We start from the raw sequence: 24124 nt of genomic DNA, 5'->3' as shown, positions 1-24124 counted from the left end.
TTATTTCTGCAGAGCCTGACATTGGGCATTTTGCTTGATTAGTCCCTTTGCTGGGTTTGGGGTAAAAATTTTTTGTGGTCTTTAATTATCTGGTCAATTGCAGGCCCAACTGAAACTCCATTCTAACCCAAAGCCTGGGTCCTAGCTGGTTCTGAAGTGCAGAGTCAAGAGCCTGGCCCATCCTAGCCAAGACAGCAGTTCTCTCCACTTCTGTGTTTTGGATGCCCAGTTTGGCACCTGAAACTTCTTAGGCACTGATGTAGAACGCCTACTTCTGCCAACTAGGCAGAATAAGCCATGTGTTTGGGGGTACCAGGAAAGCAGGGGTAAAAACAGAGAGAGGAAAAAATGAGGATGGGAAATTAATCGATATTTGACTTTTACAAAATATCATTAAAATAGCTAAAGAATTGATGCTTTTGAATTGTGGTGCTGGAGAAGGCTCTTGAGAGTTCCTTGGACAACACAGATCAAACCGGTCAATCCTAAAGGAAATCAATCCTGAATATTCATTGGAAGGATTGATGCTGAGGAAGCTTCAGTACTTTGGCCAGCTGAAGAGGTGACTCATTGGAAAAGACCCTGATGCTGGGAAAGATTGAGGGCAAGAGGAGAAGGGGGTGACAGAGCATGACATGGTTGGATGGTATCACCAACTCAATGGACATGAGTTCGAGCAAACTCTGGGAGATAGTGAAGGACAGGGAAGCTGGTATGCTGTAGTTCACAGGGTCGCAGAGTCAGACACGACTTAGTGACTGAACAACAACAAAATTAAAATAGCATGGAAAAAATCCTGAAATGTGTTGTCCTTCCTTATTTAACAGCTTATTATTGTTATTTTAATATCAGATTATCTATGAGGGTGGGGGATGATCCCCATAATCATTTTAGTGAAAAATCATCTTAATCTCACCTTGGCAAGCATTGGCAGTAGTCAAAGAACCCATCAGTTTCCAGACCAAACAAATGGCCATGGCAGGGGTTCTGGGGGAAACCCTTTTTCTCTGGATTCCTGGAAAAGCTGGGCGCATCCACATGAGAATCACCTGGGCTCTTGTTAGGAAAAAAAGAAGTGTATTCTTGGGTTCTCTACACAAGGCAGTGAGTTAGGGAGAGTCTGAGAAACTGCTTGTTAGCAGGCTCTTGCAGGATTCTGAGGTTCACCAGAGTCTGAGAGCCACATTCTGCAGCCAGACAGACACAGGATCATTGTCACACACACAAAGAACTTGACCTCTGTGAGTTTGTGAGACCTTGACCGTGGAGCAGGTCCAGATAGGGTTTGCAAGGGTTTGTGGAAAGCAATTCACTCTTACAAGGTTGAAGTTGAGGCCATACAAGTGTTTTTTTTTTTTTTCCAACAAGGGAGCATCACACAGCCCTGAGTCCCTGCCCTGAGCGGGGAGCTCAGAGCAGCTGATCCCTTGGACTTGGCCTCCACATTCCCAGGTGCTAGCAGTTCCAAGGGCAGCGCCACACAGCGTCACAGAGACACACTGGAGAGACACCCACTGTGCAACTTGGAACCGACTCCTGGCTCCCTGCCTGTGTTCTTTAACACGAGTAAGCAGCATGTGAACGGCACACTTACAGTGTAACAGGTGGAGACGTGGGGTTCAAAAAGTTATTGTTATTTTTTCAATAGATTGTACTTTTTAGAGCAGTATTAGGTTCCAAGCAAACTTGAGGGGAAGGTCCAGAGATTTTTGATACACTCCTGCCCCACACACTCATTACTTTACCTTTATTTGCGTCCCCACCAGAATGGTACCTTTGTTATAACCGATGACACATGGGTTACACTGTGTAACCCACACTGACACATTGTTATCACTCAAATTCATAGTTTATATTCGATTTCATTCTTGATGTTGTATATTCTTGGGTTCGGACAAATATCTAACAGTATGTATCTATCATTATAGTATCACACAAAATAGTTTTCACTGCCTTAAAAAATCCTCTGTGCCAGTGAAGTAAGTCAGAAAGAGAAACACCAATACAATTTATTAATGCATACGTATGAAATTTAGAAAGACAGTAATGATGATCCTATATGCAAGGCACCAAAGGAGACACAGATGTAAAGAACAGACTTTTGGACTATGTGGGAGAAGGCGAGGGTGGGATGACTTGAGAGAATAGCATTGAAACACGTATTTTGCCATATGTGAAATAGAAGACCAGTGCAAGTTCAATGCATGAAGCAGGGCACTCAAAGCTGGTCCTGTGGGACAACCCAGAGGGATGGGGTGGGGAGGCAGGTGGGAGGGAGGTTCAGGATGGGGGGACACATATGCACCATGGGTGATTCATGTTGATGTACGGCAGAAACCACCACAATGTTGTAAAGAAATTATCCTCCAATTAAAATAAAGTAATTTTAAAAATGCTCTGTGCTTCACCTATCCATCCATCTCTCTCCTGACCCCTGCTGACCACCATTCCTTTTACTGTCTCCTTTTGTTGTGTCTTTTCCAGTGTCATATACTTGGAATGTCATACAGTTTCTGTCACGTAGCCATATGCATTTAAGATTCCTCCATGTCAGTCCCAATCTCCCAATTTATCCCACCCCCTACATTACTATGTATAAAGCAGATAACTAATGAGAACCTACTGTATAGCACAGGGGGAAATAAAAAGAAGACACAGTCTGTTTGTAGGACATATGTTAAGTTAACCTGAAAAGTGCATTCCAATATACTTTAGGTGCAGACAAATACTGCTTGATTCCACTTGTAGGAGGTACCTACTGCTAAGTCACTTCAGTCATGTCCGACTCTGTGCGACCCCGTAGACGGCAGCCCACCAGGCTCCCCCGTCCCTGGGATTCTCCAGGCAAGAACACTGGAGTGGGTTGCCATTTCCTTCTCCAATGCATGAAAGTGAAAAGTGAAAGTGAGGTTGCTCAGGTGTGTCCGACTCTTAGCGACCCCATGGACTGTAGCCTACCAGGCTCCTCTGCCCATGGGATTTTCCAGGCAAGAGTACTGGAGTGGGGTGCCATTGCCTTCTCTGATGAGGTACCTAGAACAGTCAAATTCGTGGAGTCGGAAAGTACATTGGTATATACGTATGACCGAGTCACTCTGCTGCGTACCTGAAATTATCACACCATTGTTAATCAGTTATACTCTAATACAAAATAAAAAGTTAAAAAGAGAAAGCACATTGGTAGATGCCAGGGACCAGGGGATGGGGAATGGGGATGGGGGAATGGGGAGTCAGTGTTTAATGGGGACAGAGTTTCAGCTTAGGAAGGTGAAAAATTCAGGAGATGGATGATGGTGAGAGAGGTCCAGCAAGGTGAATGTACTTGGTGCTGCTGAACTGTACAGTCACATAGTCAAAACAGTGTGTTTTATATTATGTGACTTTTACCACAATAAAAAATATATTTTTTAAGATTTCTCCATGCCTTTTCATGGCTTCATAGCTTTTTTCTCTATACTGAACAATATTCCATTGTTCCGATGTGCGACAGTTTATTTATCCACTCACATACTGAAGGACGGGTTTCCTAGGTGGTGCTAGAGCTAAAGAACCCATCTCCCAGTGCAGGAGATGTAGGAGACATGGATTCTGTCTCTAGGTCGAGAAGATCCCCTGTAAGAGAGCATGGCAGCCCACTCCAGTATTCTTGCCTGGAGGATCCCATGGGCAGGAGAACCTGGTGGGCTACAGTCCATGCGTGGCACGGAGTCGGACACGACACGCATACACGCATGCATACTGAAGGGCATCTTGATTGCTTCCAGGTTTTTGGCAATTGTGAACACAGTTGCTATAAATATCCATGTGTAGGTTGCTGTGTAGATATAAATACCAAGGAGTATTTGGACAAATACCAAGGTATATGATTGCTGGATTGTATGTTAAGTGTATATTTACTCTGTAAGAAAGCACCAAACTGTCCTCCAAAGCAGCTGTTCCATTTTGCATTCTCACCAGCAACGTTTCCCAGGTGGTGCTACTGGTAAGGAACTCACCTGCCAATGCAGGTAAACATAAAGAGACACAAGTTCGATTCCTGGGTTGGGAAGATCCGCTGGAGGAGGGCATGGCAACCCACTAATCCCATGGACAGAGGAGCCTGGAGGGCAATAGTCCATAGGGTCGCAGAGAGTTGGACACGACAAGCAACTTAGCCCAGCACAGAAACAATGCATGAGAGCTTCTGCTGCTCACCCGCTTTTGGTGGGGTCAGCGTTCTGGGTTTCAGTCGTTCTACTAGGTGCTTGGTGGTATCTCGTTGTCTTAATTTGAGTTTAGTGACCCGTTTGTTATAGTTTTTGGCCCATTTTATAATCAGGCTCCTTGTTTTCTTAATGTTGGTCTTTAAGAGTTCTTTTTTAAAATTAATTCATTGGAGGATAATTACTTTACAATATTGTGGTGGCTTTTGCCAAATATTGACATGAATCATGGAGAAGGCTATGGCACCCCACTGCAGTACTCTTGCCTGGAAAATCCCATGGACGGAGGAGCCTGGTAGGCTGCAGTCCATGGGGTCGCCAAGAGTCGGACACAACTGAACGACTTCACTTTCACTTTTCACTTTCATGCATTGGAGAAGGAAATGGCAACCCACTCCAGTGTTCTTGCCTGGAGAATCCCAGGGACGGGGGAGCCTGGTGGGCTGCAGTCCATGGGGTCGCACAGAGTCGGACATGACTGAAGTGACTTAACAGCAGCAGACATGAATCAGTCATGGGTGCACATGTGTCCCTCCCATCCTGAACCCCCTCCCACCTCCTTCTCCACCCTATCTCTCTGGGTTGTCCCAGAGCACCAGCTTTGAGTGTCCTGCTTCATGCATCAAACTTGTGCTGGTCATCTATTTAACATATGGTAATATACGTGTTTCAAGAGTTCTTCATATATTTTGGGTAACAGCCCTTTATCAGCTGTGTCTTTGGCAGATACTTTCTCCCAGTCTGTGGCTTATCATCTCATTTTATGGACATCATCTTTACAAAAGGCTGTTTTTTCAGCACTAATTTGGCATTTTCTTCATTAAAAAAATAATCCAGTAAAGTTTACATGCATGTGTGCTAAGTTGCTTTAGTCTTGTCCGACTCTTTACGACCCTATGGACTGTAGCCCTGCAGACTCCTCTGTCCCTGGGATTCTCCAGGCAAGAATACCGGAGTGGGTTGCCATGCCTTCCTCCAGGGGATCTTCCTGACCCAGGGATGGAACCCAGGTCTCTTACATCTCCTGTACCGGCAGGCAGATTCTTTACCACTAGTGCCACCTGGGATGCCCTCCAGAAAAGTTTTTTTTTTTTTATATATATAAAGTGACATCTTTTAATTCATCAAGGACCTAGACTTAGATTTACACCCTCTGCAATCTCTGAGAACATGTTGCAGGATCAAACCCAAACCTGGAGTCTATGTAGAAACCGTCCATGTAGAAATCTACACTTTTTGACATTTTGTGCCATTCTGACTCTACTCACCTGAGAAGGGGGAGAGAGAGTCTTCTGCATCTGTTTCCAGCTACCCTGAACTGCTCATTTCAACCTTCACTGGGCAACTCTGCCCCGTGTGAACAGATCTGCTCCCAGCAAATCCATCCTGGGCCCTGACATTTATCCAGCATCTTTAACTCTCTTCTAGTCATTAAGCATGGGTGGTTGCCACGGCAACCATTAACTGCACCTGACATCCAGGAATAGTTCTGGCGTTTGGAGCAAACTCCATCCTGGGATTTAGTTCTGCAAAGTACAGAGCCTGGCTGCCTCCCTGTAACCTGTGTGGATGTGATGGTTTCTCCCCCATCTGGGCAGGAGAAAGAAGGTGTGGCCTCTTCCTCTAGATCCTCCATTCTCCCTGCACATTCACCCACTGGAGTCTTTCTAAGTTGCAATATGATTGGAGTGAGGCAGGGGTGTCTCTGGGTGGGGTGAGTCTAAGGGCAGGTGTGTGTGAGAGAGAGAGAGAGAGAGAGAGAGAGAGGGAGAAAGATGGGATAGGGATGCCCCTACCTACCCTGAGGAGGGCAACTAAAGTTATCAGTGCTTAGTCCTTAAGTCGTGTCTGACTCTTTGCAACCCCCTGGACTGTAGCCCTCCAGGCTCCTCTGTTCATGGGGATTCTCCAGGCAAGAATACTGGAGTGGGTTCCCTTGCCCTCCTCCGGGGGATCTTCCCAACTCAGGGGTCAAACCCATGTCTCCCGTGGTGCAGGCAGATTCTTTACTGTCTGAGCCACCAGGGAAGCCTGAAGTTATCAGAGGTGGGTGCAAATATATTTTAGAAAAGCATAGAATGTAAACGGGCCTGGTGCCCACGTGTGGGTATGGCTGCATGCCTGTGTGCTGTGTGTGTGTGTGTTGGGATGTGGCATATGTACCTGTGCTGTACTTAGAATGAAGCGAGGCCCCTAGAGTGAAGCTCATCTGACCTCCTCTCATCTCTCCAGTCCCACCTTGTCCTACCTACACCTCTCTCTTTCACTACACTCTAGGTCAACCACTCTCAAACTTTAACATGGGCACCTTGTAAAAAATGCAGATTTGAAACTGGTAGGTCTGGGAAAGGGCTTGAGGTTCTGTCCCTTCTGGGATTTCTAACCAGCTTGTAGGTGTTGTGGCTGCTGCTGGTCCGTGGACCTCACTTTGAGTAGCCAGGTCTGACCCAGGGGTTCTCAGTACCAGCTGACCCCAGAACCATCCTAGAAGTTCTTAAACAGTATTGGTATCCACAACCCACATTTCTGGATGTGGGGGTTGGCCTTTTTTAGCTATTCTGGGTGATTCTAAAATGCTGCATCTTCCCAGGTGGCACAGTGGTAAGGAATCAGCCTGCAAAGCAGGATACTCAGGTTTGATTTCTGGGTTGGGAAGATCCCCTGATGAACAATGGCAACCCATTCCAGTATTTTTGCCTGAGAAATTCCATGGACAGAGGAGCTTGGTGGGCTACAGACCATGGGGTTGCAAAGAGGTGGACATGACTTAGAGACTGAGCATGCACAGGTGATTCTAATGTGCACGAGGTTGAGGAACACAGCTTTCTGCCTGCCCCGCTCTCTCCTGGCCCTTTTCGGAGCTGTCTCGTTCTCAACATTTAGGTCTCCACCTGCCTCTAGCTGCTTCCTTCACATCGTTTATGATTATATGTAAGTTGTTTATCATCTTGTTTATATTTACCGTTGCTATTTAGTCACTCAGTTACGTCTGACTCTTTTTACAACCCGTGGACTATAGCTCCTCTGTCCAAGGATTTCCCAGGCAAGAATACTACAGTGGGTTGCCATTTCCTCCTTCAGGGGATCTTCTCGACCCAGGGATCAAACCCAGGTCTCCTGCATTGCAGGTGGACTGTTTACCACTGAGCCATCAGGGAAGCCCTTCTTGCCTCGTTTAATTTCTGACTTCTTCACTAAAATATAAGCACTGTTGTATCTCAGACACCTTGTACAAAGTCTGGTACATAGTAGGTGATTCATCAGTATTTATCAAATGTCTGTTTGTTGTGTATTGTACCTGAGGGAATTTTAGACAAGGTGGATTCCTGTTGGATAAGGACAGAAGTTCTGTCACCTGGCCTCTTCCCAGCTCCAGTTTCTTCTTCCCGTACTCCTCTCACTCCTGCCTCAGGACTTTGCACCTGCACTCTCTCTGCCTCATATATCCTTCTCTACCCATTCCCTGTTAGATTAATTCCTCCTGCCCTTAAGATCTTACCATCCACATGTACTCAGGCTGATGCCATCTAATTATTTGCTCTCACAGCACCCCATGTTTCTCTTTTGGGGGAACATATAAATAATTAATTATGGGTTTAATTATATGTCTGTTTATTCTGTGCTACCATAAACTCCAAGAACACACTCCTTGTTTGCTGCTGACTTCCCAGTTCCTGGCACACAGTAGGTCATCAAATCAACAAATAAGTCAGTGAAGGGATGAGTATGGAGCATTTCCTCCAAGTCCGAATTCTTCCCTAAGTTTCTTGTGTTAGTGTCTCTTCACTGCTTGAGACCCTCTTAATTCCAGAGCCTTGCAAAATCTGGGCCCTGGAATTGCCCCCTTGCCTTTTCCTCCTCCAGGACTGTGGCTTTTTCTCTTGGGGTCCTGAAGCCCAGCCCACTACTTAGAGATGTGCATCTTTTCCCAGGAGGGATGCTGAGGTTCACAGCACATTCCCTGGGTTCCTGGCAGTGCTGTCCCCGGGCATGGTCAGTCAGCCTCAAGCCTGGAGCCTACAGCCAGCTGTCATTAACTAGACTGGCTCAGGATCAGGGCATGGTGGGGAGAGATCAGGTGGGTCTCTCTGATGACCAGGGAGGCTGAGGTCAGTACCAGGACTCTGGAGGGCACATGTGTTCTATCTGCCTGAGGAGGGTCTACACTCTTGTCTTTTGGTATCAGCACCCTGATTCCACTGTAGGAAACAATTTCTGCCTCACTTCAGCCTGTGTGTCAGGGGTGGGATGAGAAGAGTGATGACGTTATTAGCTTAGAGGTGGACGTGCGATGACCCATCAAAATTCCAAATAGGTCTGGCTGTTGTGGTTGACTAAAGCGGGGAACACGTGACTTAAGTTTGACCAGTCAACACATTCCATCTGTCTGATCAGAGTGATTGGTTCAGGGATGGGCCAGTGACCAAGTTGGTCTGGTGAGGAATGGTCCTGGAGCCTGGGCTCAAACTGTTAAGGAAGAAAAGTGCTCTTTCCCACTGGGTTGCTAAGGTAGTAAGCTGGAACTGGAGTTTGCCAAGGACCCCTCTTGGAGAGGGCAAGCCTGAGGGTGAAACAGAGACAAGAACGTAGAGCTCAGAGGTGTTGAAGGTCTGAATCTTGTTGACATCATTTGAACCCCTGGATGCAGCCGTGTCTTAATTAAGTAAACCATTGAGTGTTTCAGCTACATAAGCTCCTCATGTATGCATGCTAACTCACTTCAGTCGTGTACAACTCTTTGTGACCCTATGGACTGTAGCCCACCAGGCTCCTCTGTCCATGGGATTTTCCAGGCAAGAATACTGGAGTGGGTTGCCATGCCCTCCTCAGGGGATCTTCCTAACCCAGGAATCGAGCCCATGTCTCTTAATGTGTCTTGCACTGGTAGGCGGGTTCTTTTCCACTAGTGCCAGCTACTCAGGCAGTTTATAATTATTTGAGATGGATTTCTGTCATTTACGAATGAGAGTCTTCACAAATATAGGATCACCTTCTTGGAACAGTAAAAATCCTGTTATCTGCCAAGTCCAGTTTTAAGCACTTTCGGTCTAACCCGATGAGATAGGTACTCATCTTATTGATAAGGAAACTGGTCATAGAGAAATATGTAACTTGTCCAAGATGACACAGGCGACCTGTGGCAAACTCAGGATTCAAACCCAGAGACTCATTCCAGAGACCATGCAGGTACCACTCTCCTGCCCTGCCTGTCTCTTTCCTGTACTGACTCTGCTCAGTGTTGGCCACACAGTATTTCATCCTTACACCACATCACTTGAAATGGATCAGCTCTTGTCATGGACACGTTACAATTTGTAAATTGAAGCTCAGTGAGGGTAAGTATCTTACCCAATTAACACAGCCCGAGAGGGGCAGATTGACAACTTAAATCCAGGTTCTTCTGACTCCAGAATCTCAGCGTGCTTCCTTGTGACTAACTAAATAAGATTTCAATACCCAGCCCTTTTCTAGGTTCTCACTGACTCTAATTCCTCCACAGGGCTTTCCCTGGCTGTGAGAGTTCTCAATCATGTCACAGTCTAAGCCTGTGCCTCCCCCTCCGACCCTCCCCCCACACAGACTTTTGTTTCACCAAAGTATAAGTCTCACCCCAAGGAATCCAGATTCTGTTTCTTTACTCAGTAAATATTTCTTTCGTAAATGAATGGGTGTGCCTCCTGCTGGAAGGGCTGGCTTGACCATCAGCAGTTACTGATACATCCAGGAGGTGATCCTGATTCAGGCATGGCTGGATCCAGGATCTCAAATGAGGTCATCAGGATTTGATTTCTCATCACTCCTCCCGTTTTCAACTTCCAGCAGGTGTCTGAAAAGCTACCCACTGAAGAAAATTGGTGAACCCAGAGCAAAGCACATCTGTCTCCCAACTTCAGGTTTGCCCCAAACCCATGTTGCAAACCCAGGTAACTCATATAACCACTTCTGGTCTTGGTATTCACGTTTGTGAAATGAGGATCACCAGTCCTACATGTCCTGCTTCTCAGGCTTTCTGTGAGAATCAGTGAGGCCATGGCCCAGGAACAGTGCTGAGCATGGTCCCCCAGGAGCAGAGCTCCCTGGCTTGGGCGAGGCTTGTGTATCTCTGGGACTCAGGCTACTGAGTGTGCTGGGTCTGAAGTGTATGAAGGAATAAAGTGGGACAAAGCTGTGTGGTCATTGACTCTTCTGCTATAAATTAAGTGATGTTCCCCAATCGTTTTTTTTCCATCATCCTTCCTTTCACCCCAAAGAGGTGAAAGAAATGAGAAAGGCTCAGCAGATGGCACATGCAGGCAAGATGACCCAGACCAGACATTTCCATCCTCTGAGCTTAGATGCCCTTCAAAGAAAGGGATTGGCTGAGATTAAATCCTTCCTCCAATGGAGCAGAGCTCATAACAGAAATTCATTCGTGTCATTCAAGAAATAGCTATTAGGGGACTTCCCTGGTGGTCCAGTGGCTAAGTCTCCACTTTCCCAATGCAGGATGCTTGGGTTTGATCCCTGGTCAGGCTTCCCTGGTAGCTCAGCTGGTATAGAATCCTCCTGCAATGCAAGAGACCCCAATTCAATTCCGGGGTTTGGAAGATGCCCTGGAGAAGGGATAAGCTACTCACTCCAGTATTCTTGGGCTTCCCTGGTGACCAGATGGTAAAGAATCTGCCTGCAATTCAGGAGACCTGGCTTCGATGCCCAGGTTGCGAAGATCCCCTGGAGGAGGACATGGAAACCCAGTCCAGTATTCTTGCCTGGAGAATCCCCATGGACAGAGGAGCCTGGCGGGCTATAGTCCATGAGGTCACAAAGAATCGGACATGACTGAGTGACTGAGCACAGGGAACTAGATCCCACATGCTGCAACTAAGACCCGGAGCAGCAAAATAAATAAATGTTAGAAAAGAAATAACTATGAGCCACCTCCTAGTTTCCAGGACTCCAACTACTGCATTGCAACTACTGTTCTGTGACTCAGAAAGCACCCCTTCTGGTGTTCTCAGAAGCTACCAGGTCCTTCTGGAGGGTGGGGAGGACGAATGAGCAAGTGACTTCAGTGATCAGAGCTGTGAGGAATCTCAAGCAGGACAAGAGGCTCGGGAAGCACGATCCATCGGGGTGTCTCTGAGGGGCATGTGTGGCCTGAAGACTGAATGGGGAATGAAAGAGTCCCACCTCAGGTGGCGGGAAGAGGAAGCACTGGGTCCTGAGGTGGGAGTGAGCTGGGCTGTGGAGAGACAGGGCAGACCCAGTAGGGAACAGGAGAGTTGAGTGGGGAGGAGATGGAGGCTGAGCCTATGGAGGAGGGGAGAAGAATTGTGGGCTACAGAACAGCACTGGGGTCTTATTCCAAGTATGGTGGGGGCTTGGGGAGGGAGAGTAAGTGGGAAAGTGATGTGACTAGATGGACATTTTAATGACACCTCAGGCTGCTGGGCTTTCCTGGTGGCTCAGCTGGTAAAGAATCTGCCTGCAATGAGGGAGACCTGGGTTCAATCCCTGGGTTGGGAAGATCCCCTGGAGAAGGGAATGGCTACCCTCTCCAGTATTCTGGCCTGGAAAATTCCATGGAGTCCATGGGATCGCAAAGAGTCGGACACAACTGAGTGACTTTCATTTTCAGGCTGCCAGGTGGAGGGTGGTCTTGACAGAGAGAAGCCTAAAAGCTGGGGCCATGTGGTCCTGGGGTGGGAGTGATGGATGATGACAGCTAGGACTAAGAAGACAGGAGGCAGGAGAAGCGCTTGGTTAATTCTGTATTTTGAAGGCAGAGCTGAAAAGATTTGGTCATTGGATGACGGGGGAGAAAAGAGACATTGAGGTTCTCTACATTTTTGGCCTGTGAGAGCGCTGTAAGTAGTGGTCCCAGGAAATGAGACGGGAAAACTGGACAAGGAGCGTATTTCAGAAGGAAATTAAGACACTAAATCCACCCGCAGAAAAATACAGTTGTGTCATGCAGACTTGGGATTTTAGGCTGAGATCTGTATCCATTTAGAAATAGAAGCAAAGAAGAAGGGGATTGGAACCCCAGCTCCACCACTTCCTGTGTGATCTTGGGCAGTTTCCATTGCCCTTGAATTTCAGTTTTCTATAAACAAGGACACTATTATCTTTTCTAAAGGCTTTACTGCTATTGCTTGTCTTTGGGGGCATTCAATGAAATAATGTGTTACAGAGCATCCAGCAAGATGCTAGGCATATAAAGTGAAGTCGCTCAGTTGTGTCCGACTCTTCGATCCCATGGACTATAGTCTACCAGGCTCCTCTCTCCATGGGATTTTCCAGGCAAGAGTACTGGAGTGGGTTGCCATTTTCTTCTCCAGGGGATCTTCCCAACCCAGGGATCAAACCTGGGTCTCCCGTGTCTCCTGCCTTAGTGGGTGGATTCTTTACCACGGAGCCACCAAGGAAGCTCCCCTCCAGAAACAGAGGTAGTGTTTAAGAAAATGTTTAGCTGATCAGTGTCTGGCAAAGGGCTTTTATGTTCAATAAAAATGGCAACCAAAGAGGAAAAGAAGCAATGTGTGCCTGGTGGGGAGGGGCAGGTCTGAAGGCTAAAAGAAACTGTGGCCATGAAGCTCACAGCTTGTCTTGGCAGTTTCTGGCGGGTACCCAGGGGTGACCAGGGCTCCCTCGAGGTGCTAATGAAATCATAGAGCTGTTTTCAGGCACTGGCTGGGCTTGTTTCTCTTGGGCATCTGGAGACGGTGGCTCTTTTTTCTCACCTAGCTAAGGAGTGATGCTGATGTGAGAATTTCAGTGCTAGGAGAGTGGGAATCATCAATAGGTCATGGAGTGGCCATGGGGGTGGATACATCTGAGTTCCAGGTCATTCTGCCCTTCTCCTCCAGTCTGTCTGGCTTCCAATTCAGGTCCCACTATCATATTAGCTGTGTAAGTTTGTTTCCCTTTGTGTTTTTTAAACAGATATTTTATTTCTGTATTTGGCTGCACTGGGTCTTAGTTGCAGCATGTGGGATCTTTTTTCTTTAGTTGCAACATGTGAGATCTAGTTCCCCAACCAGGAATTGAACCCCAGGCCCTCAGGATTGAGCCCTGGGCCCTCTGCATTGAGAGCTCGGAGTCTTGGCTACTAGACCACCAAAGAAGTCCCACTGTCTGTGTAACTTTGGCAGGTGAATTAACTGCTTGAGGCCTCAGTTTCCTCATCTGGAAAATGGGTATAAACATAGTTCTTGACTCTTGGGGTTGTCATGAGGATTAAATGAGATCACATAAGGGGAAGCATGTCACAGGGTGAAATGCTCATGAACTCCCATTTAGGATTTGTGTGAGTATTATTTCCAAGGTCTACAAGTCCTTATCCAAAATTCTGAAATCCAAAAAGCTCTGAAAAAAAAAAAAAGTTCCTTGCCATGTATTTGGTAACAAAACTGTGAGGTCATGACATGGATTCAGTTGCTGATAAAACCTGACCTAACAATCTAACTTGAGAAAGTAACTGTCATCTTTACAGATTTCACTTGTTGGAACTATTTTGAAGTTTTGCCACAGAGTAACTAATGCATCTGATGGCAGGGTGCTGCTGCTGCTGCTAAGTCACATCAGTCGTGTCCGACTCTGTTCGACCCCATAGACAGCAACCCACCAGGCTCCCCCGTCCCTGGGATTCTCCAGGCAAGAACACTGGAGTGGGTTGCCATTTCCTTCTCCAATGCATGAAAGTGAAAAGTGAAAGTGAAGTCGCTCAGTTGTGTCCAACCCTTAGCATGGACTGCAGCCTATCAGGCTCCTCCGTCCATGGGATTTTCCAGGCAAGAGTACTGGAGTGGGGTGCCATTGCCTTCTCCGCTACCCAGGGTCATAAAGACATCTATGGTAAATGTACCCTAGTCTCTCTAAAATTCTAAACACTCTGATGCATGAAATGTACTCGGGTTAGCAAACTACGTGTTCCCCAGCCTTTATGGCCGTCTCCATATATTTACACCACCTTTTAGTATTTGTCTGATACGTCTCTTTAAATCAACTTAATTTTTTTAAAACCCAATTTTATTTAAAAGGAGGCTTTATAACCTGACTGTAAATGGAGAACTAGTGTTGCTGGCCATAAATAGAAGGCCACCTCGAAAATAAACACAATGAAAACAAAATGATGTTATTAAATTCCAGCTAGACACTGTGAATTGAAAAGCAAATAGCTTTCTCACCATGTGGTAAGATGCTATTTAATGCCATGTCCAGATTCCAGGCATCAGCCATGGTAGGTACCCTCTGAGGCATGGGAGCCTCTGTGGGTGGGCTATCAGGTAACCCCCAGGTAGAAGGGAGGGCTAGGTAACCTCATGTCATCTAGGCTGGGTGGCACTGATTTTCAATGCCTCAAGGAACAGCCTTAATAAGGGCCCTTAATGTGATTTGCTGTTGTTGCTTAGTTGCTAAGTTGTGTCCAACTCTTTTGTGACCTCATGGACTGTAGCCCGCCAGGCTCCTCTGTCCATGGCATTTCCCAGGCTAGAATACTGGAGTGGGTTGCTGTTTCCTTCTCCAGGGGATCTTCCCAGCCCAGGGATTGAACCCATGTCTCTTGCTTGGCAGGCAGATGTTTTACCGTCTGAGCCAAAATTTTCCCTAAGCCACCCTAACCACCCTGTAACAGGCCATTTCCGCCTAATATACAAGGCCCCTCGGGCCTGTGTTGCTGAGACTTCGTGTTGAAAGGGCTATCATATAATAACCAGATGGTAGCCAGCCTATGAGCTGATGCCAGGCAGGAAGGTGGTGTTTGTTCATTCACTCATCCATAAAAATGTCTACGGAGGGCCTACTGGGTGCTAAGCATAACACCTGGCTCAGGAAATGAACAAAATCTCTGCCCTTGTGGATGTGGGGGAGAAAGAGAGAGAAAGAACAAGCCTTTCTTGTTCAAACAACATAGCATGAGGGGGACCATGCTATGAAGGAAATCAACAAAGTGTAACATAGCCAGTCACAGCGGGAGGAGAAGGAAGCTTCTGGAAGGGGCATCTGAGCTGAGGTTGGATGCAGAACATGAGCCAGCCATGCCAAGAGCAAGAAGGAGAGCATCCTAGCTGGGTGACCAACAAGTGCAAAGGCCCAGAGGCTGGAACCCTTGAGAGCAGCGCTTCCCAAACTTCAGGGGCACAGGGTCCCCTGCAGGGCTTGTTACAATGCAGATTCCCGAGAAATTCTGACTCAGCAGATCTGGGATGGGTCTGAGATTCTGCACGTTTAACAAGCTCCCAGGAGATGCTGCTGCTGCTGCTGCTGCTGCTGCTGGTCTGGGGGCTCCACGGTAGCCCCCAGGGCTCACCCATCCCTGTGAACAGTGGCTCCTTCATGTTCTGTCTGTAGTCTTTGGAACAGGCTGAGGAACACACCCATCACCTCCACCCGACCCACATCACTTCCACCATGTGATTCCATGGTTAGGTGGAGTCTAACCGCCTCAGAGAGGGGCTTCCCAGGTGGCGCTAGTGGTAAAGAACCTGCCAGCCAGTGCAGGAGACATGAGACACGGGTTTGATCCCTAGGTCGGGAAGATCCCCTGGAGGAGCACATGGCAATCCACTTCAGTATTCTTGCCTGGAGAATCCCATGGACAGTGGAGCCTGGTCCATGGGATTGTGAAGAGTCAGATACAACTGAATAGACTTAGCCTGCACGCACACAATGGTCTCAAAGAGAGCCAGCCTAGAGGCATAACTCAGTGGTTAAGAGCTCAGGCTCAGGCATAGCCAACCCCAAGCTGAAAACTGTCTCCTGTCTCTGCCCCTTCTTGCCCATGCAGCCTTGCTTGAATTTTTCAGCATCTCCAAGCTGCAGTTTCCTTAACTGGAAAGCTGGAATGGCCAATTAAATGAGATAATATAAATAAAGCATGGAGCATGTCCATGGGACCTAGCCTATGTGAGCAATAAGGGTGATGATGGTTACTCTGCAGCCTGGTGGGTCATTTGTGAGATCCCTTCATTCACATTCATTCACTCATTCCCTAGTTTTGGAAGCTGGTCCTACTTGTCATGTGATGTCTGTGTCCTAGGTACTACAGAAGACATTTCCCCTGTGTTATCACTATGTTGTAAGCCAGTCCATCCTAAAGAAAATCAGTCCTGCATATTCACTGGAAGGACTGATGGTGAAGCTGAAGCTCCAATACTCTGGCCACCTGATATGAAGAACTGACTCATTAGAAAAGAAAGATCCTGATGCTGGGAAAGATTGAGGGCAGAAGAAGGGGATGACAGAGGATGAGATGGCTGGATGGCATCGCTGACTCAATGGGCATGAGTTTGAGTAAGCTCTGGGAGTTGGTGATGGACAGGGAAGCCTGCTGTGCTGCAATCCATGGGGTCGCAAAGAGTCGGACACGACTGAGTGACTGAACTGAACTGATGTTATTGTTTGTGCATTTTTATCCATATTTCATTAGTGAGGGGACTGCAGATCAGGGAAGTCAAGGAATGCTTGATGACCTGGCCAAGTAGCCAAGCTGGAATTTGTACCCAGATCTGTTCATTTCTGCTCCCCATGGGGTCACCACATCAGGACTTTGGGGGGCGGGGTGCCAAACTGTCTCTCACTCCGAGGATCCAAGTGCAGACCAGGCACAGCTTGGAGCGAGCTGGGGGGTTCCAGGGCTGCTGGGGGTGGGGTGGAGTCTTGGGTATCTCAGTCGGACTGCTGGGAGAAGTTCTGGGAAGACAGAGCAGAACGAAGCCACGGATGGGCCAATCCGTTGTCACCCCAGCAAGCGGCATGGCTGCCTGCTCCGCACTGGCTCCGTGGGGGCTCGGGGAAGTGGGCTAGAACCTTCCCCAGGGAGCTCACAAGCACAGGCTCACAAGCCAGAGTGAGAGCCCAGGGTTCAGAGTTGCTCGCAGCATGCTGGGCATTCAGGCAGAGGCTCAAGGAAAGGCTGACACCGGAGCTCAGCCAGGGCACTGATGGGGGAGGGCCCGGGGCATGTGGCAGGGCAGGCACTGGCAGACAAACAGGACGGGCTCCTGCCAGGGATGGTAAAAGGGAGGTTGTGTCTGCCCTTGATGTCTCAGGATGGATGAAGTCCAAAGGGTCCCTGAGATCCTCCAGGTGGCGAAGACCTTAGGTCCAGCCTGGCTCCCAGGCTATGGGGCCTCGGACACGTTACACTTTCCGAACCTCCGTTTCTTCCTTGGTAAGACAAGGATAATAACAGTACCACCTCATTAGGTACACCATGCTGTCTGGGACATAGTATGTGCTCAGTAAATGCCAGCAATCCGATGATACCGCTGTGGTGAGGCTGGTGATCAGAGGAGGGAGCAGTGAAGTGGCGGGTGTGTTCTGACAGCTGAAGAAGCACACGGGTCCCTTCTTTGGATTCAAAGAGCCCTGTCTTGGGCTGGGAGAGACACAGAGGCGGGTGAATCTCCACCCAAGATACAAAGCGAGTCAGCAGTCTGACAAGTGTGGCCTGGCCTCGGGGAAGCGCTCAGTGAATACCTGTTGAATTAGTAGATTTCCAAAAATAATCCTGCAAGGCACAGAGGAGAAGCTGGGGCTGCTGGGTAAGGGAAGCACCAGCGGGAGTGGGGGGTTTGTTTTGGAAGCTCCCAGATGGAGCCACCTCCTTAGGATCTTCAGGTGGGCAAGGCCGCTCCCATGTTCCAGGAACTTCCCGAAGAACCTGGTAGAGAATAAAAAAAGCCCGCACGCACCCACAGCTTCCTAATACGGCAGCCCGGGGGGCTCCCACCCTTACAGACTCCCTGATTTCTCAATCACATAACACTCAGAGCCCACGGCTTCCATTTTTCACTTTCTTCCTACCTGGATTTCCTGACTGTGGAGGCTTCTGGATGGCATAAAGATGAAGGAGGTTGAGTGAGGGGATGAAGGAGGAGAAGGAAAAGAAGGAAGAGGAGGGACTGAGAAGGGGACGGGGCATCCTTGGGGAGTTTGCTGGGTTTCAGAATGAAGCTGGGTTGCTGGGGCGTCTGTGGGCACACAGAGGTGTATAGCAACATCCATATTGTAAGGATGGGGGGGTCCCATACATACAAAGCATTCTGAAGGCTGATAAATCCTGGGGAAAGAATGGGGCTTTGGCTCAGACCGAGGAGAAGTGTTTTCTAGATTCATCCAGGAAGGCAGGGCTTCCTTCCTTTTTCACAGCATGGTGCCCTGGGGTGAAAGGTCAAGGCCACTCACAACCTCTCAGGTGACATGGTTCAGCCAGGGCCACGGGGCTGCCCTGCGGGTGAAGTGGAGCCAGGCCCCTGCATCAGGGCAGCTCCAAGGGTAGAGGAGCGGAGCAGCCTCACAGCGTCCCATGCTCAGAAGAATCCTGGCCTTGGTTGAATGCTTTGTTCTTATCGTCTTGAAATTCTTAATATTTTTGAAATGATGAAAAAAAATTTCATTTTGCACTGGGTCTATTAAAGTATGAATCTATTTCTGCTCACCAGGAGCCTACCTCTGGAGAGAAGCTCTGCCCCGTCATAATCGGGTATCTGTTCTTTTTTGGGGGGCCATACCACGCAGTATGCAGGATCTAAGTTTCCCAACCAGGAACTGAACCCACGCCCTCTGCATCAGAGGTGCAGAGTCCTAACCCGCTGGACCACCAGGGAAGTCCCAGGAGCTCTGCTTTCGGATAGTGAAGACATAGTAAGTATATCTTTTTGGCCAGTTTCATCTTTTTTAAACAGATCCTGAACAGTGCAGAAAATGAAGCTTTTAAAAATATCATTGCATTAAAAACAAAACAAAACCCTCTTAGTGTGGTATTTTGAGCCTTGACTCTGGAGCCAGGCTACCTGGATTCAAATCCCAGTCCTGATGCTTCAAGCTGTGTATCCTTGGGCAAACTGCTTAACCTCTCTGAGTCTCATTTTTTTCATCAGCAAATGAGGGACAGTAATAGGATTTATATCAGGGAGCTGTTGTGAGAAATAAATCAGTTCATATAAAGTTCTTAATATAGAAGTTTTAACTTAATATTTTAGAAAAGATACATCATGGGGCCTTCCCTGGTGGTCCAGTGGTTAAGACTGCTTCAAATGCTAGGAGCACAGGTCCAATCCCTGGTCAGGGAACTAAAATCCCACATGCCATGTGGCATGGCCAAAATTAATTAATTAATTAAAATAAGAGCAGATTAATGTTTTTAAAAATGACAAAGCATTATACACACTGAGATTGCTATTTATTCAGTGTTTACTGGGTGCTAGAATCATACTTTTCATTCTTTCCTCACTACAGCACCATAAGATACATATTATTATTACTATCACCCAAGGTTTTACAGATGGGAAAACTGAGGCATAGAGAAGGTAAGTGACTTGTGTAAAGAAGCACAGCTAACAAGTGGAGAGCTGGGCTTTGAACCAGTCTGGTGGTGGTGGTTTAGTCACTAAGTCGTGTCTGATTCTTACGACACCATGGACTGTAGCCTGCCAGGCTCCTCTGTCCATGGGATTCTCCAAGCAAGAATACTGGAGAGGGGTGCCATTCCCTTTTCCATTTAATCAGTCTAGCTCTGCACTTTTACACTGTTTTCCTCTCTTAACACAACTCACCAAAGCTGGAGTGGGATGTGGGTTGTTTTGATGGGCTGAGACGCTGACCTGGGTTCACACTCTGATCCATTTTAGACCTGGAGCCTCCCAGCCAGGGGGTCGTGGCTCATCGTGTAAAATGTTTGCTCCTATTGCCTAATGCAGTCCAGCCCAGCCACCAATATTTAACACCCTACTCCTTCTTGTTGACTCTGATTTCATATTTAGAACAGATGGACTGAAGCCTGATTTTAACATTTTCCCCAACATCAACCCCCAAACAGGTCAGGTCCCTGGATAGACATGTGTGCTCATTTTGTTCTGTGGATGATGATCTTGGCTTGGAGAAGTATTGCATCTCCCCCTTGCCCTCACCTATCACCATTTTATTTCTTAGCACCCATGTGAAAAAGCTCTTAGAATGTGCCAAGCACTTTTTAATAATACTTTATATATATTAACTCATTATAACCCCATTATAACTAACATTGTTCCCATTTTACAGATGGGAAAATTGAGACACAGAAAGGTCAAGTAATGTGCCTCACATCTCTTTGCAGAGTTTTTACTCTTAACTTCTGCCCCATATTGTGGCTGAATGAGACAGCTCAAGGGTCTCCACCCAGAAAAGGGAAACAGCTTGAAAACGCCCTAAGGACTGGTTCCTTTGTGTCCACGCTGGGGAGCTGGCCAGGAAGCAGGACCCGATGGAGTCCCTGGTTTGGGGCCTTGAAGGGTCATCACCTGGCGTGTATCTAGGAGGAATATGTGTCTCCATGCATGTGTGTGTGTGTGTGTGTGTGTGTGTGTGCCTGTGTGTGTGTGTGTGTGCGTGCGCTAAGTTGCTTCAGTCGTGTCTGACTCTTTGTAATCCTATGGACTATAGTCCACCAGGCACTTCTCTCCTTGGGATTCTCCAGCAAGAATACTGGAGTGGGTTACCATTTCCTTCTCCAGGGGATCTTCTCAACCCAGGGATCAAAACTGCATCTCCTGCGTCTCCTATATTTCAGGCAAATTCTTTACCACTGAGCCTCCTGGGAAGCCTGTACGTGCATCCACTTGAACTCTAACAGCCTCAGGAGAATAGCTATTCATCTCTGCCTACTGACAGCTCACAGCAGGATGTGGGGGAGTCCAGAAAGCCCCCTACCTTGTCAACATTCTTCTCTAAGGGGAAGAATCCACAGTGAAATGCCAGTGCTTGGAATCTGAATCCAGGCTCAAATCCCAGCACTCTCACCCACTAGCTGTGGGACTTTGGGCACATCGCTTAACCTCTCTGTATCTCAGTGTTCCCCATCTGTAAATGGGAATGACATTAGCTTCCTCCTCGGGCTGCTGTGAAGCTGAAAGGAAGTATTAACATACAGTAAGTGATGAAAACAGCACCTAGCAACCGCTGTTTAAGCAATAGCTATTTTCACTGTTGGTCTTCCCTATCTCAGGCAGGTGAGTTTTTCATAGATTTCCCCTCACTCTCAAACATCCAGTTTGTTATCAATGTCTGTCAACTCAATTGCCAAAGCTTGCTGCTGTTAGGAATGCTGCTTCCTCACACTTTAGTTTTTGGGGGCTCCAAAATCACTGCAGATGGCTGATTGCAGCCATGAAATTAAAAGATGCTTACTCCTTGGAAGGAAAGTTATGACCAACCTAGACAGCATATTAAAAAGCAGAGACATTACTTAACAAAGGTCCATCAAGGCTATGGTTTTTCCAGTGGTCATGTATGGATGTGAGAGTTGGACTATAAAGAAAGCTGAGTGTCGAAGAATTGATGCTTTTGAACTATGGTGTTGGATAACTGTGGTGTTGGACTGCAAGGAGATCCAACCAGTCCATCCTAAAGGATATCAGTCCTGGGTGTTCATTGGAAGGACTGATGCTGAAGCTGAAACTCCAGTACTTTGGCCACCTGATGCGAAGAGCTGACTCATTTGAAAAGACCCTGATGCTGGGAAAGATTGAGGGCAGGAGGAGAAGGGGACGACAGAGGATGAAATGGTTGGATGGTATCACCGACTCAATGGACATGAGTTTGGGTGGACTCCGGGAGTTGGTGATGGACAGGGAGGCCTGGCATGCTGCGGTTCATGGGGTTGCAAAGAGTCAGACATGACTGAGTGACTGAACTGAACTGACTTCCTCACACTGGTCCAAGCCACCATCCCCTCCCACCTGGATGTCTCCTCCTAATGGTCTCCCTGCTTCTGGTCTCATTCAGTTCTTTCCCATAGTGATATTTTACAAAGAAGATCACTTCATGTCTTCCCCTCTGCTTTAAAGTCCTCCAATAGCTTCCCACTATTTTTAGAATTAGGCTTCCCTGGTGGTTCAGACAGCAAAGTCTCTGCCTGCCACGCAGGTGACCCAGGTTCGATCCCTGGGTCGGGAAGATCCCCTGGAGAAGGAAATGGCAACCCACTCCAATATTCTGGCCTGGAGAATCCCATGCACAGAGGAGCCTGGAAGGCTACAGCCCATAGCGTCACAAAGAGTCAGACACGACTGAGCGACTAAACCACCACCAGCACTACATGTAAACCCACATCTGACGTCCCCACTGAATTCTACGATGTCGTCCTGATCTGGTCCCTGTCTACCTTCCGGCCCTCATCTACCACGCTGTTCCATGGGTCATCATGCTCTGGTCCCTCCAGCTACAAACACACAGAGCTCTTTGCTGCCCCAGGGCCTTAGCACACACTGTTTCTTCTTCTTGGAATGTATCTCTCCTATATTCTCACATGGCCGGCTTCTTCTTCCCTGCAACTTCTCTCTTGAGCTGCAGGTCTCAGCTCAAATGTCACCTCCTCAGAGAGGCCTTCCCTGCCATCCCTTGGTGGGAATGATCTGATTCACTCTTTGAAGATCATTTCTGTCTGCCTTGTGGAGAAATCATTACCTTCGCAACACATCCCTCCACTATTTCTATGAAGTCCCATCAGGCACCCCTGTGTGAAAGTACGTGAACGATGATTCATTTGCTCACTCAACAGGCTTTGTGTTAGGACGTGTGTGCGAAACCAAGACAAACGAATATTATGTGGGCCCATCAGGAGGTCACAGCCTGAGTGAGAGGCTTACCTGGTGGTTTTCTCATGCTGAAAGCATTTCATTCCTATAAAGAATAAGGTTGCTCTAACAGGTGTCAGGAGGTCTGGGTTTGAATCCAGACAGATAGACACCTGTTGTGATGACCTTGAGCAAGTTACTTAACCTCTCTGAGCCTCTCCTATCTCACTGTGCAGGTGTTGGGAGAAAAACTATAAGAAGGTACCTGGCTGAGTGCTGAAGAATTGATGCTTTTGAACTGTGGTGCTGGAGAAGACTCTTGAGAGTCCCTTGGACTGCAAGGATATCCAACCAGTCCATTCTGAAGGAGATCAGCCCTGGGATTTCTTTGGAAGGAATGATGTTAAAGCTGAAACGCCAGTACTTTGGCCACCTCATGAGAAGAGTTGACTCCTTGGAAAAGACCCTGATGCTGGGAGGGATTGGGGGCAGGAGGAAGAGGGGACGACAGAGGATGAGATGGCTGGATGGCATCACTGACTCGATGGACGTGAGTCTGAGTGAACTCCAGGATTTGGTGATGGACAGGGAGGCCTGGCGTGCTGCGATTCATGGGGTCGCAAAGAGTCGGACACGACTGGGCAACTGATCTGATCTGATCTGATCTGAGCACATATTAAGCACTAAATAGCATTTGTTTATTACCTTCCTTTTGTACCTTATCTACTCATCAGTCCTTTTTTCTTTGTCCGTATCGCCCTAACTTTGTGCTCACTGGGGAGGTACAAAGTGCTGCTGAAACACTTGCACTCAGAGCCTGACTGTCCTACTTGACTAGCTGCGTGACTTCAGGCAGGTTGCTTGATATCTCTGTGCCTTAGTTTCTACCTCTGCAACGTGAGAACAACAATTCATAGAGCTGCTGTGAAGGTTAAATAAGTCCATTCGGGAGAGGTTATTAGGCCAGCGCATACTTGCTCAGTCACTTCAGTCACGTCCAACTCTTTTCAACCCCGCCAGGCTTCTCTGTCTATGGGATTATCCCAGCAAGAATACTGGAATGGATTGCTGCATCCTCCTCCCGGGGATCTTCCCAACCCAGGGATCAAACCCTGGTCTCCTGCATTGCCGACAGATTCTTCACCTGCTGAGCCATCGGCGAAGTGCTAATTAGGCCAGTGGTACATAGTAAATGTTTCAAATGCTTATTGTTAGCTTTTACCATTGATAATATTAATTGGTTAGGTGCTTACAATGAGATCCGGCCTGGACAAGAAGATGTTGGAATCCAGACATAAGTAAGACACAGGCCGGCTGCAAGGACAGCTTGCAGAGATGATGGATGGTGTGGAAGAGACAAGGGCCCAGCCAGCGAAGTCGTAC

The 24124-nt window shown here is 47.6% G+C and overlaps 1 protein-coding gene across 1 annotated transcript in view; it reads right to left on the bottom strand.

The window, feature by feature from the left end:
* The window catches only part of CACNG3 (calcium voltage-gated channel auxiliary subunit gamma 3), a 100504-nt gene that overhangs the window by 27701 nt on the left and 48679 nt on the right, over positions 1 to 24124 (bottom strand). The gene's annotated exons all lie outside the window — the stretch shown is intronic.

This window comes from Bos javanicus, chromosome 25 (genome assembly GCF_032452875.1).
Source record: "Bos javanicus breed banteng chromosome 25, ARS-OSU_banteng_1.0, whole genome shotgun sequence".
NCBI lineage: Eukaryota > Metazoa > Chordata > Mammalia > Artiodactyla > Bovidae > Bos > Bos javanicus.
This window is presented reverse-complemented; position numbering and strand designations above follow the sequence as displayed.